This window comes from Molossus molossus, unplaced genomic scaffold (assembly GCF_014108415.1).
Source record: "Molossus molossus isolate mMolMol1 unplaced genomic scaffold, mMolMol1.p scaffold_m16_p_4, whole genome shotgun sequence".
In the NCBI taxonomy this organism is placed as follows: Eukaryota; Metazoa; Chordata; class Mammalia; order Chiroptera; family Molossidae; genus Molossus; species Molossus molossus.
In genome coordinates this window covers 79998829-80014386 of record NW_023425377.1, presented here as the reverse complement: position 1 = coordinate 80014386, position 15558 = coordinate 79998829, and the positions used below count along the sequence as shown (strand labels likewise).

The following is a 15558-nucleotide window of genomic DNA, read 5'->3' as shown; positions in this document are numbered from 1 at the left end:
TATGTGTAATTTACCACAAAACAGAACAAAGTGGAGTGAGCAGTAGACACGGAGGTGAGCAGGGACGTTCATGCTGCCCTGAGCACAGAGATGGGGGTGGTGAGAAGTAAACGGGACCATGTCTAGCATGTGATAAAATGACTACCAACACCAATAAGTCCTTTCTCTGGGGAGTGTGCAACATGGCAAGAAACAGTCCCTTAAACTCAGCACCTGGCAACATCCTACCGTTGTTTGCTGAGTTAAAAGAGGCCACTGAGAAAAAAGCCTCATGCAACAAAGGGTCCCATTCACTGTCCCAAAGCGACTCAGAGGAACTCCTGCCCTCTCTCCAGAGAGATGACCTGTGGATGCCCAGTTTCACTTTTAAAGGACACACCAACACCTGCCTACAATACAGCCTACTTTCCAGCAACCTTCTGCTCTCACCAGACTCAGAGCTGTCACTGTGGCAGGTGGGTCGACCAGGAGGGAGGGCAGGCACACCGCTGCTGTCACGTGGTGTCCAAGCCTGAGTCTTAACTGTATCCCTGGATATAAAGCTCCCCTTTTATTAAAACAGGGCATCCATGTCAAGCTGTGCTAAAACACTCAGGTCTAGTTTATTTCAGACACCCGAGGTGGGACCCACCCAAGCCGCCCCCTCCCCCCCACACACACTTGGGAGGACTGTCTCGAATTAGATGGAAAATGTTTCTCCCTGACATCCTGCAGTGTCTTTAGCCACATATATAAATGATGAGTTTCCAACTCTCCAAACACTACCTGGGCCAGGAGGTCAAGGTCATCCTGAGGGTGATGTCTTCCGAGTGTCAAGACACCCTACAGCAGCAGTTCTCAACCTGTGGGTCTCGACCCCTTTGGGAGTCAAACAACCCTTTCACAGGGGTCGCCTAAGACCATCAGAAAACACATATTTCCATCGGAAAACACATATTCCAATGGTCTTAGGAACCGAGACACAGCTCTTCTATCCGTCTCCAGGCGGGTCCACCCACATGCAGATACGCCCACATACAATGTAAGGAACTGTATTAAAGGGTCGAGGCACCTGAGGACATTTTCCCATTGATTTTTAGAAAAAGTGGAAGGAAAGGAGGGGGAGAGAGGGGCACATCAATTGGCTGCCTCCTGCACGACCCCAACCTGGGCTGGAGATCCAACCTGCAACCTAGGTACGTGACCTGACCAAGAATCAAACCCATGACCAACCCTTCAGTCTGAGGGCTGATGCTCTAACCGCTGAGCAAGACTGGCCAGGGCGATAAGCATAAGTGACATTTTAAAATGTGGTCTAGCCCTGGCCAGTTTGGCTTAGCAGTTAGAGCGTCAGCCTGAGCTCCAGAGAGACCCGGGCTCGGTTCCAACTAAGGGCACGTACCTCGGTTGCGAATTGTCCCTGGCCCTCAATGTGTCCCTTTCACATCGATGTTTCTCTCTCTGTCTTCCTCTCTCTCCCTCCCACTCTACCCAAACAAAAGGTGGAAAAATGTCCTTGGATGAGGATTAGATAGATAAATAGATAGATAGATAGATAAATAAATAAATAAAATGTGGTGTAGCTTGGCAGGTGTGGCTCAGTGGTTGAGCACTGACCCATGCACCAAGAGGGCGCCAGTTTGATTCCCGGTCAGGGCACATGCCCAGGTTGTTAACCAAATTCCTGGTGGGAGGCATGCAGGAGGTGGCCAATTGATGTGCTCTCTCATCAATGTTTCCATTTCTCTCTCCCTCTGCCTTACTCGCTTTCTCTAAAATCAATAAAGAAAAAAAAATTTTTTAATAAAATAAAGTGTGATCTAGCCAGGCTGATGTAACTCAGTGGTTGACCGTCAGCCTATGCACCAAGATGTCGCTGGTTCAATTCTCAGTCAGGGCACATGCCTGGGTTTCCAGCTTGATACCCAGTAGGGGGCGCGCAGGAGGCAGCCAATTGATGTTGATGTTTCTCACTCTCATCAATGTTTCTATCTCTCTCCCTCTCCCTTCCTCTCTCTCTAAAAAAATCAATAAAAGTAGCCCAGCAAATGTGGCTCAGTGAATTGAGTATCATCCCATGTACTGAGAGGTCCCAGTTCAATTCCTGGTCAGGGCACATGCTCGGTTTGTGGGTTGTGGGCTCATTCCGCAGTGGGGGGCATTCAGGAGGCAGCCAATCAACGTTTCTCTCTCACATTCATGTTTCTATCTCTCTCTCCCTTCCTCTCTCTAAAAAAAATCAATAAAAAAGATATTTTTAAATTAAAAAATTAATAAAATAAGGTCTATTTTTTCACTGAGATGCCACAGTTCATCAAATTTAGAGATCTTATTATTTCTTTTTTTAATCCTCACCAGAGGACAAGCTTTTACTGATTTTAGAGAGAGAGGAAGGGAGAGGGAGAGAGAGAAACACTGATGTGAGACTAAAACATTGATCGGTTACCTCTGGCATGCATCCCAACTGGGGATCAAACCCAAAAACTGGGTATGTGCCCTGTCCAGGAATCAAACCTGCAACCTTTCATGTCAGAGCTCTTATTTCTAAGATGGACTGTTATGTCTAGTGACGCTAAAGAAAATAAATGATCACTCTTACTAAATATGGCACAGTGCTATAGGAAATATAATCATTCTGTATATTTGTTCCCAAATCATTAACCCTTATTCAACCAGGTGGCTATGGGAATACAAACTCCTACATGAGCATTAGAGGCAACGTCTTTGAAGTTAAGTGTTATTTGCTTTCCCAATACTAGTGCTTAAACAAAATGATAAAAGCTATGAAACCGCCTGGCTGGTGTGGCTCAGTGGATTGAGCACATGGCGTGAGAGGTGCCGGTTCAATTCCTGGTCAGGGCACATGCCTGGATTGCAGGCTCAATCCCCAGTGGGGGGCGTGCAGGAAGCAGCCAATTGATGTTTCCCTCAGACATCAATGTTTTTCTCTCTAAAAAATCAATAAAAACATATTAAAAAAAAAAAAGGTATGAAACCCCCAGTTCAAGTCCTAGTATTATGATGACCCTGTGAAACTACTGGGCCTCAGTTTTCTCATCTGCACGTATGCTGGACCATAGGGATGGACAGACTTTTTGTCAGAGGAACCAGAGAATAAATGTTTTCGGCTTTTAGAACTACCCAATCTTGCCCTAGCTGGTGTGTCTCAGTGGTTAGAGCGTCTGCTCATGCCCTAAAGGGTCTCAGGTTTGATTCCCGGTCAAGAGCATGTACCTGGGTTGAAGGTTCAATCACCAGCCCAGTCGGGGGTATGCAGGAGGTAACCAATCGATGTATCTCACTCACATCGATGTTTCTCTCTTTCTCTCTACCCCCTTCCTCCCTTCCACTCTCTCTAAAAAAAAAAACCAATGAAAAAAATATTCTCGGGTAAGGATTAACAACAAAAAAGAACCACACGGTCTCATATGTGGTAGCATGAAAACCACCATTGGCAACATGTGAATGAATGTATCTGTCTTTGTGCCAGTAAGACTTTATTTCTGGACACTGAAAGAATTCCATATAATTTTCATGTGTCACAATTCATGTAATTCTTTTTTGAATTATTTTAACTAGTCCAAGGGCCATATAAAAACAAATGATGGGCCATGCCACCCCCTGGACTGGACAATCTCAAGGATACTTCTAGAACTGACTTTCTAAAATGCTCTGATTCTCAATCCACAGATACTTCTGTAGCTTTAAACCCACAGGTGTCCAAATTCTAAGCTATATCCATATGCCTCCAGAGGTCTTATTTTTCTCCTAAAAGTTCCCCTATTCCCTACCTCGACCTTTGATGTCCAGCATGGCAGCCACCAGCCACCAGCCACATGTGGCATTGAGCATGTGGAATGCATCTCATTCTGAGATGTAAAAATCTGTGAGTGAAAAATACATACCAGGTTCCAAAGACTTCATACAAAAGAAACTGAAGTAGGTCATTTACACCTTCTTTACATTGATGATATGTTGCAATGATAATATTTTGGATATATTGGATTATGTCAAATATATCACTAAAATCAGTCTCACCTGCTTTGCTTTCCAGAATGTGGCTATTCGACATTCAAAATTATATTTGAGCCCTGGCCGGTTTGGCTCAGCGGTTAGAGTGTCGGCCTGCGGTCCTGAGAGACCCGGGTTCGGTTCCCGCTAAGGGCATGTACCTCGGTTGCAGTTTGTCCCCGGCCCTGGTTGGTTGTGCGGGTGGCAGCCACTCGATGTGTCCCTTTCACATCGATGTTTCTCTCTCTCTCTCTGTTCCTCTCCCCCCCCCCCCCCCCACTCTACCTGAACAAAAAATGGAAAAATGTCCTCGGGTGAGGATAAAAAAAAAAAAAAAAAAAAAAAAAATTATATTTGAGGCTTGAATCCTGTTTCTATTGGAAAGCACTATTTTTTAGAGAGGAAAAGAGAGGGACAATAATTCATATAAAATCCGATAGCATGCAGAGTTACATCTTCCCAACAGGCATTTAAGGTGACTATGCTGTTCTCATTGCTTTGCCCATAAAAACAAAATAATGGGGCTCTGGCTGGTTTGGCTCAGCGGTCAGAGTGTCGGCCTGCAGTCCAGAGAGACCCGGGTTCGGTTCCCGCTAAGGGCAAGTGCCTTGGTTGCTGTCTGTCCCCAGCCCTGGTTGGGTTGTGCGAGTGGCAGCCACTCAATGTGTCCCTTTCACATCAATAGTTCTCTCTCTCACTCTCCCTCCCACTCTATCTGAACAAAATACAGGAAAAAGTGTCCTCAGGTGAGGATAAAAAAATAATAATGGGGAGGAAGGGATGAACACGTGGAGCACAGATGATGTTTAAGGAGACAAAACTATTCTGTATGACACCATAATGATGAATATGTGTCATTATACATTTCTCCAAACCCATAGAATGTATAACACAGAGAGTGAACCCTGATGTCAACTATGGATATTGAGTAATGATGTATCAATGCAGGTTCATCAATTGTAACAAAGTCCACTCTGGTGGGGACTGCTGATAATGGGGGAACCTGTGCAAATGTGAGAGCAGGAGATAAATAGGAAATCTCTGTACCACTGTACAATTTTGCTGTAAACCTAAAACTGCTCTAAAAATAAGGTCTATTTTGCCCTGGCCGGTTTTGTTCAGCGGTTAGAGCGTCGGTCTGCAGTCCAGAGAAACCCGGTTCGGTTCCTGCTAAGGGCATGTACCTCGGTTGCAGTTTGTCTCCGGCCCTGGTTGGGTCGTGCAGGTGGTGACCATTCGATGTGTCCCTTTCACGTCGATGTTTCTCTCTCTCTCTCTCTCTTCTTCTCTCTCCCTCCCACTCTATCTGAACAACAAAAAAAAAGGAAAAATGTCCTCGGGTGAGGATTAAATAAATAAATAAAGTCTATTTTATAAAACCAAACATATCTTTTTATTTTAATGCAATCATAAATTCTTATTAGCAATAGTTGAAAGAAAGAAAGAAAGAAAGAAAGAAAGAAAGAAAGAAAGAAAGAGAGTTAGTTCAGTCCAATGGTTCACAATCTAGGGTGATTCTATCTCCAGGAGACAGTGATGTCTGGGGACATCTATGGTTTTTACAACTGGGGGTGCTCCTGGCATCAAGAGGGTGGGACTAGGGATGCTCCTCAATACCCCAGTGTCCATGGCCCTGATGACCCAGCCCCAGTGTCCCCAGTGCCACGAGGCAAGAGGGAAGACCTGGTTTAGTCAAATCCCATCTTGTTAATAACAAGAACACTTAATAATTACAGTGCACTTTAGAATTCCTACTGTGTCCTTCCACAGGAGCTTTATTTGATCCACACAGCCTAGAAAGTGGCCAAGGTAGGTGCTCAGACCCCATCTTACAAGAAATCAAGAGGTTCTAAGGATACAAGGTCACCTGTTGCCTCTTCTACACCCCTCCCCATAAACTTGAAAACTCTCACTTCCTCCCCTGGCCCACATTCCCATTGGCCCTGTGGGACACAGAGTTCTCCACTTTCTATAAGATGGCGTAGATTTTCATTTTTCTAGTGTGGAGAAAGGGGGGATGGAGGAAAGAGAAGAACATTTGGCAATTAGGACCACAAGGCCCTGGAAAAACTTAATTTCACCCCACAGGTGACTGCTTTCTGAGTAGTGCATTGTATCCCCCAAAAAGATACCTCTGCATCCTAACCCTGGTACCTAGGAATGGAATCTTGTTTGGAAATGGAATCTTTGCAGTTGTAATAAAGTTAGGGTGAGGTCATACTGGAGTAGGGTGGCCCTAATCTAAGGCCTGGTGTCCTTATAGAAGAGAAAGATTTGGACACAGAGACATGACAAGCACTCTGGCCTTGACCACACACTGCTCAGGCTACACTGAACTATTCAATCTGGCCTCAGCTTTCGGGAAGAATTCTGCTAAGGTAGTTGATCATTCAATCCTCCATCTTTCATATCTGACCACTGTCATATCTAATGGGGTCCTCAATCCCGGTCCTTCCCCAGGCGATGTTGGATCACTCCACCTACAACAGTAATCCTGTTAGGCAGTGTAGCCAGAATCCCTCTGTTGTTTCCCTTTAGTGATTTTTTCATCCACTGACCCCTGCTCCTTGGCTGTAAGGCTCCACTGGTCCAAGCTATACTCAAAGTTGAGCCCAGATCTACACAGGGTTTTACAGGAACTCCTGAATAAATCTGACAATTACCTGGGTCTGACATACATAGGGAGAGGCCATGTGATGACAGAGGCAGAGGCTGGAGAGATGCAACTACAAGCCCAGGATGGCTGAAAACCACCAGAAGCTGGAAGAGGCAGGCAGGACCCTCCCTTAGAGCCTCCAGAGGGAATGCGGCCCTGCAACACCTTGGTCTCAGACTTCTGGGTTCCAGAACTGGGAGAGAATAGACTTCTGTTGCTTCAAGCCACCTTGAAGCCACCAAGGCAGAATACTCTGTCTGTGGTGCTTTGTTACGGGGGCCACAGAAAGTCACTAAGGCAAAGAGAAGCCAGGTGGCATTGGAGTCTTATTCACTGATCTCCCAGCCACAGTCTGTCTGTTCCAGCACGATGTCTGTATGGACATCTACATTTAATTTCACTGGATTCACCTCCAATCTTTGGTTCCTCCTGATTTTTTGTGTTCAAATTAGGCAGTTTCTTAAGGAGACAGGGGCAGGGGTCATGGCCTTGACAACAATGGACAAAAGATATGACCAGTAGTAACTGTCAAGCAGAGCTGGCGAGCAATCCAGGTTCACCTGGCCCCGGCCCGGGTCCCTCCTCATGTCAGCATAGCAGCAGTGGGAAACCTACACATGTGCACACATGCAAGCCCACGGTGATGACAGCATACTCTCAACTAACTGACAGACATCAAAGATGAACTGTCTCTATTTTATCATCTCCAAACAGTTAACTTTCAGAAATTCCAAAAAAGGTAGCAATTCCTGCAAATCAGTTTGTCTTGCTTAGCACTGTATCCTGGAATCAAGTGGGTGGGGGCCAGGGATGCTGCTCAACTCTCCACAGTTCCCTGGATTGCCTCCCACAGAGAACAACAGGTGCCAATGTCCGCAGTATCCGGGGGAGACATGGAAAGACCCAGCCCCACCTTGGTGCTCACACAGGGCTGTGCCCCTCACCTGTCCCCTGGCTAATTTGCCAGTGCAAAGCTTCTCTCGGGTCTCTTCACCTAACCATCCATCCTATGCACAGGTGTTATCCCCACGTCTCTGCCTCCTGAAAAACTCATTGTCACTGAACCTGTGGAGCTCATGGAATACATAGGTCTGGATTCCCATCTCTATTACCCCCAGAGACCCCAACTCAGAGAGCTGGGCCTGTGTCCCGTCTCCACAATTCCCCATGTATGCACACAAGCGTCTTATTCAAATGGTACTCCCTGCGCCTGGCACACGTTCTGATGCTTAAAATAGGCACACAACCAGCCTTTGTTGGGGAGAGGAAGGAAGAAAGGTTTTAGACAAAGGAGACAGCAACCCAGCCATCCAGAAACACTGGGCATGTGCTGGGGTGGGTTGTAATGGGGACTGTTCCTGGAGTCAAAGTAAAGGTCCTCAGGAAAAGTAAGGTGGGGCCAACTCCCGCAGTGCCATGAAGGCTGAGTGACGGATTTTATTTTTACTCCCTCAAAACAGAAAAAAAAACTAGTTAAGAATTGTAAAAAGCTAATCCTGACTGGTTTTCTCAATGGTTAGAGTTGTCAGCCTACAAACTGAAGGGTCTTGGGTTTAATTCCCAGTCAAGGGCACCTACCTGGGTTGCAGGTTCGATCCCTGGCCCTGGTCAGAGTCATGCAGGAGGCAACCAATCAATGTGTCTCTCTCACATTGATGCTTTTCTCTCTCTCCCTCCCTCCCTTCCACTCTATCTAAAAAAAAAAAAAAAAAAAAAAAAAAAAATCAATGGAAAAATAGCCCCGGGTGAGGATTTTTTTTAAATTGTAAAAAGTTAGGTAAAGACAAGAGGGAAATACACAAAATCATTAGGTAAAAGATTGGTATCCTATCCACAACCAGAGAAAACTATATGATCTAACATTTGTAACCTGAGAAAAACCAGAGGAGAGCACGAACACAGTCCCCGACTACCACAAATTATGCAGTTGAATCTCCCACATTTGGGGAAATCACAGGGGTCAGCAGAGTGCAATGGATAAGACTCACGCTGGGAAAACCGCCTTTATGATTATGGTATCTCCCCTGCCAGGTAAGTATGTGAGGGATTTTGATTTTTCCAAGTGGGTGATGAGCTGGTGAAGGTGGCAGGGAAATGACAAACCCATCTGTCCTTTAAAGAGTGGGTCCCAGTCATATGGGGTTGATCCAGCAGAGTGGGAAAGTTTGGAAGCTGATCCAGCAGCTGGGATGCTCTAAGCAAGAGACAGTGAAGCACTTAACTCAAGGGAAAGAAACAGGGAAGGGACAGAGGTAAAACCCAGAGGGCTAACACCAGACAATGCCCCCCAAGCTGAGGTTTAGTGGGCTGTCGCCTGACCAGAGAAGCCATTTAAATTGCAGCATGATTCCTCAATACCAAAGGTAGGAGCAAAGCAACCCAGATGTCCATCACCTGATGAATGAATAAATACAATATGTCCATTCACATGAAAAGGAGTGAAGCACTGACACTCACTACAACATGGGTGAATCTTGAACACATGATGCTCAGTGAGAGAAGCCAGCACAAAAGGCCACATAGTGCGTGATACCGTTTATGTGAAATGTCCAGAAGATGGTAATGGTTGCCATGGACTGGGGAGAAGACCTGGAGGGGAGTGATTGCTGTGGGGACAGGGGATCTTATTGGGAAATGGAATGTTCTAAAATGGGTTTAAGGGAGCCCTGGCAGTGTGGCTTGGTTGGTTGAGCGTTCTCCCATGCACTAAAAGGTCACTGGTTCAATTCCCGATCAGGGCACCTGGGTTGTAGGCTCGATCCCCAGTAAGAGGCATGCAGGAGAGGCAGTCGATGGATATTTCTCTCTGGCACTGATGTTTCTGTTTCTGTCTCTTTTTCCCTCTCCCTCCCCACTTCCACTCTCTCTCTGAAAACAACAACAACAAAAAAAAACAATAAAAATACCATTTTTAAAAATGAATAAATAAAATGGGTTTAGGGGACAGTTGCACAATTTGATACCCTTACCAAAAAAATTGAACTGTATGCTTAAAGTGGCTGAATTTTTAATTTTTATTTTTTATCCTCACCCGAAGACATTTTTCCAGATAGAGTGGGAGGGGGAGAGAGAGAGAGAGACAGAAACATCGACGTGAGAGAGACACATCGAGTGGTTGCCACCCACACAACCCAACCAGGGCCGGGGACAAACTGCAACCGAGGTACGTGCCCTTAGCAGGAACCGAACCCAGGTCTCTCTAGATCGCAGGCCGATGCTCTAACCGCTGAGCCAAACCGGCCAGGGCTTTCCATTGATTTTTAGATAGAGCAGAGGGAGGGAGAGAGAGAGACAGAGAGAGAGAGAAAGTGAGAGAGAAAGGAACATTGATGTGAGAGAGACACATCAATTGGTTCCTCCCGCATGACCCCAACCTGGGCTGGAGATCGAACCTGCAAACCAGGTACATGCCCTTGACCAGGAATTGAACCCATGACCCTTCGATCCTTGGGCCTACGCTTTAACCACTGAGTAAAACCAGCCAGGGCTGGCTGAGTTTCGTGATACGAAAATTGAACCTCAATTTTAAAGAAATTAAAAAACAATAAGACTTTCTCCTTTGTAAGATCCTCAAGGAGAACTAGTAGCCATTTCTGAAAGAGTCTCAGGAACTGCCAAAGCCTCCTGCCCACCCACCGGCAGGACAAAATACACCGAGAGAATTCAGCTAATCAACACCCTGCAGGGTGGTCAAGGAGGAGAAGCATGAAGTGACTGCCTGAGACAGGTCACCCCACCATTTTAGCTCCCCCATCTGATCTCTAAGGTCTCCTGGGTGACATATGTAAAGAACACTTTTCTCTAGACCCTGAAAGGAGGGAAGCCACGCCAAAGGGCAGCACAAGATAGAAGGGATGAAAACCAAAGTCCAGAACCATCAAAAGGAACAGTGGGAACCAGAGGGAGGCTCCCTAGCATCGGTAGGGACCTGGGATTGCAGAAGCTAGCCCCTAAAGAACCAGGGGACCCAGGCCCAGCACTTAAAGGACCCAAGCAGAGGGTGAATTGGAGACAAAGCTTAAATGGCTGCTCTTATCAGTTAAGACACAAAGGAAGGGGGGAAATAAATGTGTGTCAACACCCAGCAATCACATAACAGTCCTGGCAACCAGACTCTCTAAAAAGCTCCAGAAAGTTCCCAAGTCATGGAGACCAGGCCCACTGACCCTTTTGTAAGAAATTATGTAAGAAGTTACAACGGATATTCAAGAATACAAATGACAGTAAATACAAGATGATTATTTGTTTACAAATAATGATAACAGCTTGAATGGAAAAACTTTACACTACATGGTAGACCAAAACATAAATGACTCCATTCAGTAAATAAGGAGCTGAACTGTCTGTGAGTCAGGGTAATTCTCATTCAGTTGTCTTTCCCTTCAAACAATAGGGCCCAAGATTTAACAAGAGCAGAAGACCAAGAATTACCTGAAGAATTCAAGCTTAATGCTCTAGGTCAAAACCAAGGAAGCAAATTGCACACTTTGGCATCTTTCTATAACTACAAGATTATTTAATCCCATATTTAAAATCAGTCTAAGTGGTTAAAAGCCACACAAAGACTCACCTAGAAAGAGGCCAGTGTTTCTAAAATTCTCTAAAAGCAGTGTGATTTTTTTCCTCTTAAAATGAGAGCACTGGCCCTGGCCAGTTAGGCTTAGCAGTTAAGAGTGTGGGCCCACATAGCCCTGGCCATTTGGCTCAGCAGTTAGAGCATCAGCCTGCGGTCCAGAGAGAACCGGGTTCGGTTCCCGCTAAGGGCACGTACCTCGGTTGCAGTTTGTCCCTGGCCCTGGTTGAATAATGTGGGTGGCAGCCACTCAATGTGTCCCTTTCCGTCGATGTTTCTCTCTCTCTCTCTCCCTCCCGCTCTGTCTGAACAACAACAACAAAAAAGAATGGAAAAATGTCCTTGGGTGAGGATAAAAAAAAAGAGTGTGGGCCCACTGACCACAGGGTCACGGGTTGGATTCCCAGTCAAGGGCACATACCTGGGTTGCAGGTTTGATACCTGTCCCCAGTCAGGGTCGTGCAGGAAGCAACCAATCGATATGTCTCTCTCACATCGATGTTTCTCTCTCTCCTTCCTTTCCATTGTCTCTAAAAAATCAATGGAAAGATATCCTACGGTGAGAACAGAAAAGACAGACAGACAGAAAGAAAGAAACTGGATGATTTAAAACAACCCCCAAGTCTGGCTGAACTTCCTAAGAATCAAAGGTGAGATGTGGTTTTTAAAGGAGAAAACTTAGTTTTATTTATAACAGGAGTCTCAATTGGGGCAATGCTACTCCCAGGAGACACTGGGTGCCGTGTGGGGACATTTGTGGTTGTCATGACTAGGGGTGATTATGGCATTGAGTCAGTGGGGGCCAGGGATGCTGCTCAGCACCTCACAGTGCCCAGGACAGCCCCAAAGTCAACTGAGCCCATGGAGGGACCTAGGCTTATCAGAGTAGATGATCGTGGCCCAATGGTTCCCTCCAGGGTATACATCCGAATAGCTGTTGTGGGGTACATCTAACCTTCTCTTAAGCAGACATGCTTGTTCCTTAACAAATCTTCAGAATCTCCTGGCATCAGATTCAAACAGATTCTTCTTTTTCTGTTTTTTATTTTCCTCCTCACTTTTAATAATAGGGACATTTTTCTTCTTTTTCTTTCTTTCTTTCTTTTTTTTTGGCAGATGTTTTTTGTGAAAGCTCGAGGAGTAATTATTATGTGCGCCCCCAAGGTTGAAGGACTGGAGTGGAGCTGATTTCTTCCCTCCCTCCCTGACAACCCAGTTGTTCTACCCACTCACCTTTCTCCCCTCCCCGCCAAAAAACCTTAATTTAGAACATTATTATCAATGCTACATGTAGCCTGGCCATGTACCAGAAGTATGCTAGGTGCACACACTCTCTCATTTGACTTTGACTTTCCCAACAATCCTATGAAGTGCCCACTACTGTTTTGTTATTCACATCTTATGGAGGAGTAAACTAAAGCTCCCAAAGGCCACTTGGCCAAGCATGAGCCCTATACACTGTTCATCTCCACGCTACACTGCTAATCTTGGGGAAACCTAGGCATCTGAGAAAGAAGTTTATGAACTTGGCCTTTGCCTTGCTGACACCTAGCAACAGTGGGAGCCTCTTCCCTGCTGCTCATCACATCTGTCTTCTCCCACCCACCTTCCAGCCCCTAGCAACCCCCGTTCCCCAGGAATAATAAAGTGCCAAAGTGCTGCCCACATCCCTCAGTATCATCGTCCCCAAAACTCCCACTTTGGTTCCTCACTTCTGAGCCCAACAACTCCTGAAAAATTCAGTCACCAACACCAGCCTTTTCTGCTTCCCAAGATGCTCTCCTGTGCACCCTACATCCCAGACACAGACCTCATAAAGTATGTTGAACTCCTCCTCCAGCTCACTGGTGCCAAGGGGTTTCCACCCCAAACCCCCTTCTACACCAAATGATTAGCCTCCCCTCAAAGTGGGGACAAGTCCCCACCACAATCCTTATAACTGACTTCCAACGGAAACCCCTCATTTCCTCCTGATCAGTCAACTTCCCACAAAACACCTGCCCTCTCTCTATCCTACCATCACTCAGCCCCTCACCTTCTTTCTCATCACCCCATGCACTCCTAACTCCACGACTCCCAACATCCCTCCGACCCCTTCTCAAAGGAGCCTGACCCCACCTCCATCCCTCAGCCCTCCCCTAATTCTGCGCTCTGGCCCCTTCTCAGCTCACCCTAACCCCACATTCCTCAATCACCCTTCCCGGCCAACTCGACCCCTAATTCCACCCCCAACCCATTATCCAGCTAACCCCCATCTTCAACTCTACCCCCGGCCCCCTCCTCAAATAACCTTAACCTTCAACTCGAACCCTACCCTCTTCCCAGCTAACCTCGACCCCCAACTCCACCCCCAATAGCTTCCCCAGCTAACCCCGACCTCAACTTCAGTCACCTCCCCAGCTGACCTCGACCCCCTATCCTAGCCCAGACCCCCAACTCCAGACCCCCAGCACTCTCCTCAGCAGACCCCGACCCCCAAGTCCGCAGCCAATGGGAGCCCTCTCAACGACCGGCCCCTCGGGCTGCCCGGGCCTGCCCTCCGCCCCGGCCGCCCCCGACCCCCAGCGCCCGAGTTGGGGCGGCGGACTTCGGCCGGGACCACTACCGCACGCGCCCTTACCCGCACTCCGGCCGCCGCGGCCGACCCAGCTCCGCTGCGCAGCCGAACCCGCCGCCTGAAGTGCGAGCGCTCGCTCCCCCCTGGGGGCGGGGCCGGCGCGCGGTGGGCAGGCCCTGGAGACCAGCGCAGCCAATCGCAGGCCCCGGCGGCGGGAGCCCGGGCCCGGAGCGTGGCGCAGGACGAGCAGCGGGGTAGGCTGCGCGCAGGCGAGGAGGTTGGGCTCCAGCCGCTAGCGGGACCTGGAGGCGGAGCGCTGAGTGGCACTGTCGTTGGCCACCCAAGAGCGGGTACTGCGCGGGGAGCGGAGCTATGCTAATGAACAAATGGAACGCGTTGATGGACTCCGCGGCCCGGCGACTCGCGGATTTTCAGAGGCGACTCGGTGACGTCAAGGAGGAGCGAGGCTTTTCTCGAGTTCGATTCCCGAGCGGGACCGCGGGTTCGAATCCGGAATCCTAGATGCTGGGGCTCGCTTGTGGAGCGAGAAGAATGTTCCTTCCTGATCAGTCGCCTGACCTACAGGACACTAATAATAAATGTTCCCTTACGTTGAACCCTCTGCGTAAGGTTTGAAGAGAAATGATAAAATCCTCATTTTACAGAGGGGGGAATTGAGTCTCACAGAGGTTAAACCCAAGATCATTCGCTCAAGCCTGTCTCATAATTTCCAGTTTTTCATTTTTTTAAACAATTCTTATAAGGATAAAGTACCATTTTTTTTTTTTTTTACCTTTTTACCCCATTGGCACCCCCCACCCCACCCCACCTCTGCCCCGTCCCCGGCTTAGTTGTCCATGTCCATTGGTCATGCATACATGCATATAAGTTCTGTGGTTTATTTCTTCCCACTCCCCCACCCCCCCACCCCCTCTTCTGAGGGATGTCAGTCTTAAAGTACCATTTTTTTAATGTGTGTGTTTTTAGTTGAATTTTTAGAGAGAAGGATAGAAACATCCATGTCAGACAAACATTAATCTGCTGCCTCCTGCAGCCCCGACTGGGGATAGAGCCTGCAACCTAGGCATACACCATGACGGGGAATCCGAAGGAGACCTCTCAGTCCACGGGACACGCTCAATCCACTGAGGCACACCAGCGGGACTCCACGGTTTTTCTTTCCTAACTCCTGGGCCCTCACCCATATGGAATGATCCAGAATCTTGCAGGAACTGGACCCCTGGGATGTGCACTTTTAACACGCTCCCCTGGTGACGTTGGAAAACACTTAGTATGTCTCCAAAAGCATCCAAAGCTTATGGAGGAGAGAGTTTTTGCTTTGTTTTGTTTTGTTTTTTCTTTATTGATTTTAGAGAGAGAGGAAGGGAGAGGGAGAGAGAGAGATGGAAACATCGACTAGAGAGAACATCAATTGGCAGCCTCCCACATGCCCCCACTGGGGATTTGGCCCACAACCTGGGCATGTGCCCTGACCAGGAATCCAAACGGTGACCTCTTGGTGCATGGGTGGACGCTCAACCACTGAGCCACACCAGCGGGGGGGAGGGGGGAGTTTTTATACAGGAGGTTGCAGCCACCATATTCTGGACTTGAGGAACTTTGTGCAACACTGAGGCTCTGTGATCTGAGCTGCTGGCCTCCCAGCTGGGCGCTCCAGGGCTCCTGTCATCTGGGTAGGAACCTCCCTGCTCATCCCCTGCAGTGCACAGAGAGAACCACATGCCTGGGGCGAGCATCTCACTTTCCAATTTACATTCCTCA

General features: G+C 47.6%; 1 protein-coding gene and 1 non-coding gene across 2 annotated transcripts in view; both read right to left on the bottom strand.

Moving 5' to 3' along the window:
• The window catches only part of GNG7 (G protein subunit gamma 7), a 144714-nt gene extending 130821 nt beyond the window's left edge, over window positions 1-13893 (bottom strand). The window contains exon 1 of the mRNA XM_036241160.1: window positions 13840-13893. The gene's annotated coding sequence lies outside the window, so the exon portion shown is untranslated. The remainder of the gene's footprint in view (window positions 1-13839) is intronic.
• Window positions 8528-8685, bottom strand: LOC118616672. Its single transcript, XR_004956654.1, has one exon. It is a non-coding gene; the product is annotated as a U1 spliceosomal RNA (small nuclear RNA).
• Window positions 13894-15558: the final 1665 nt, after the last annotated feature.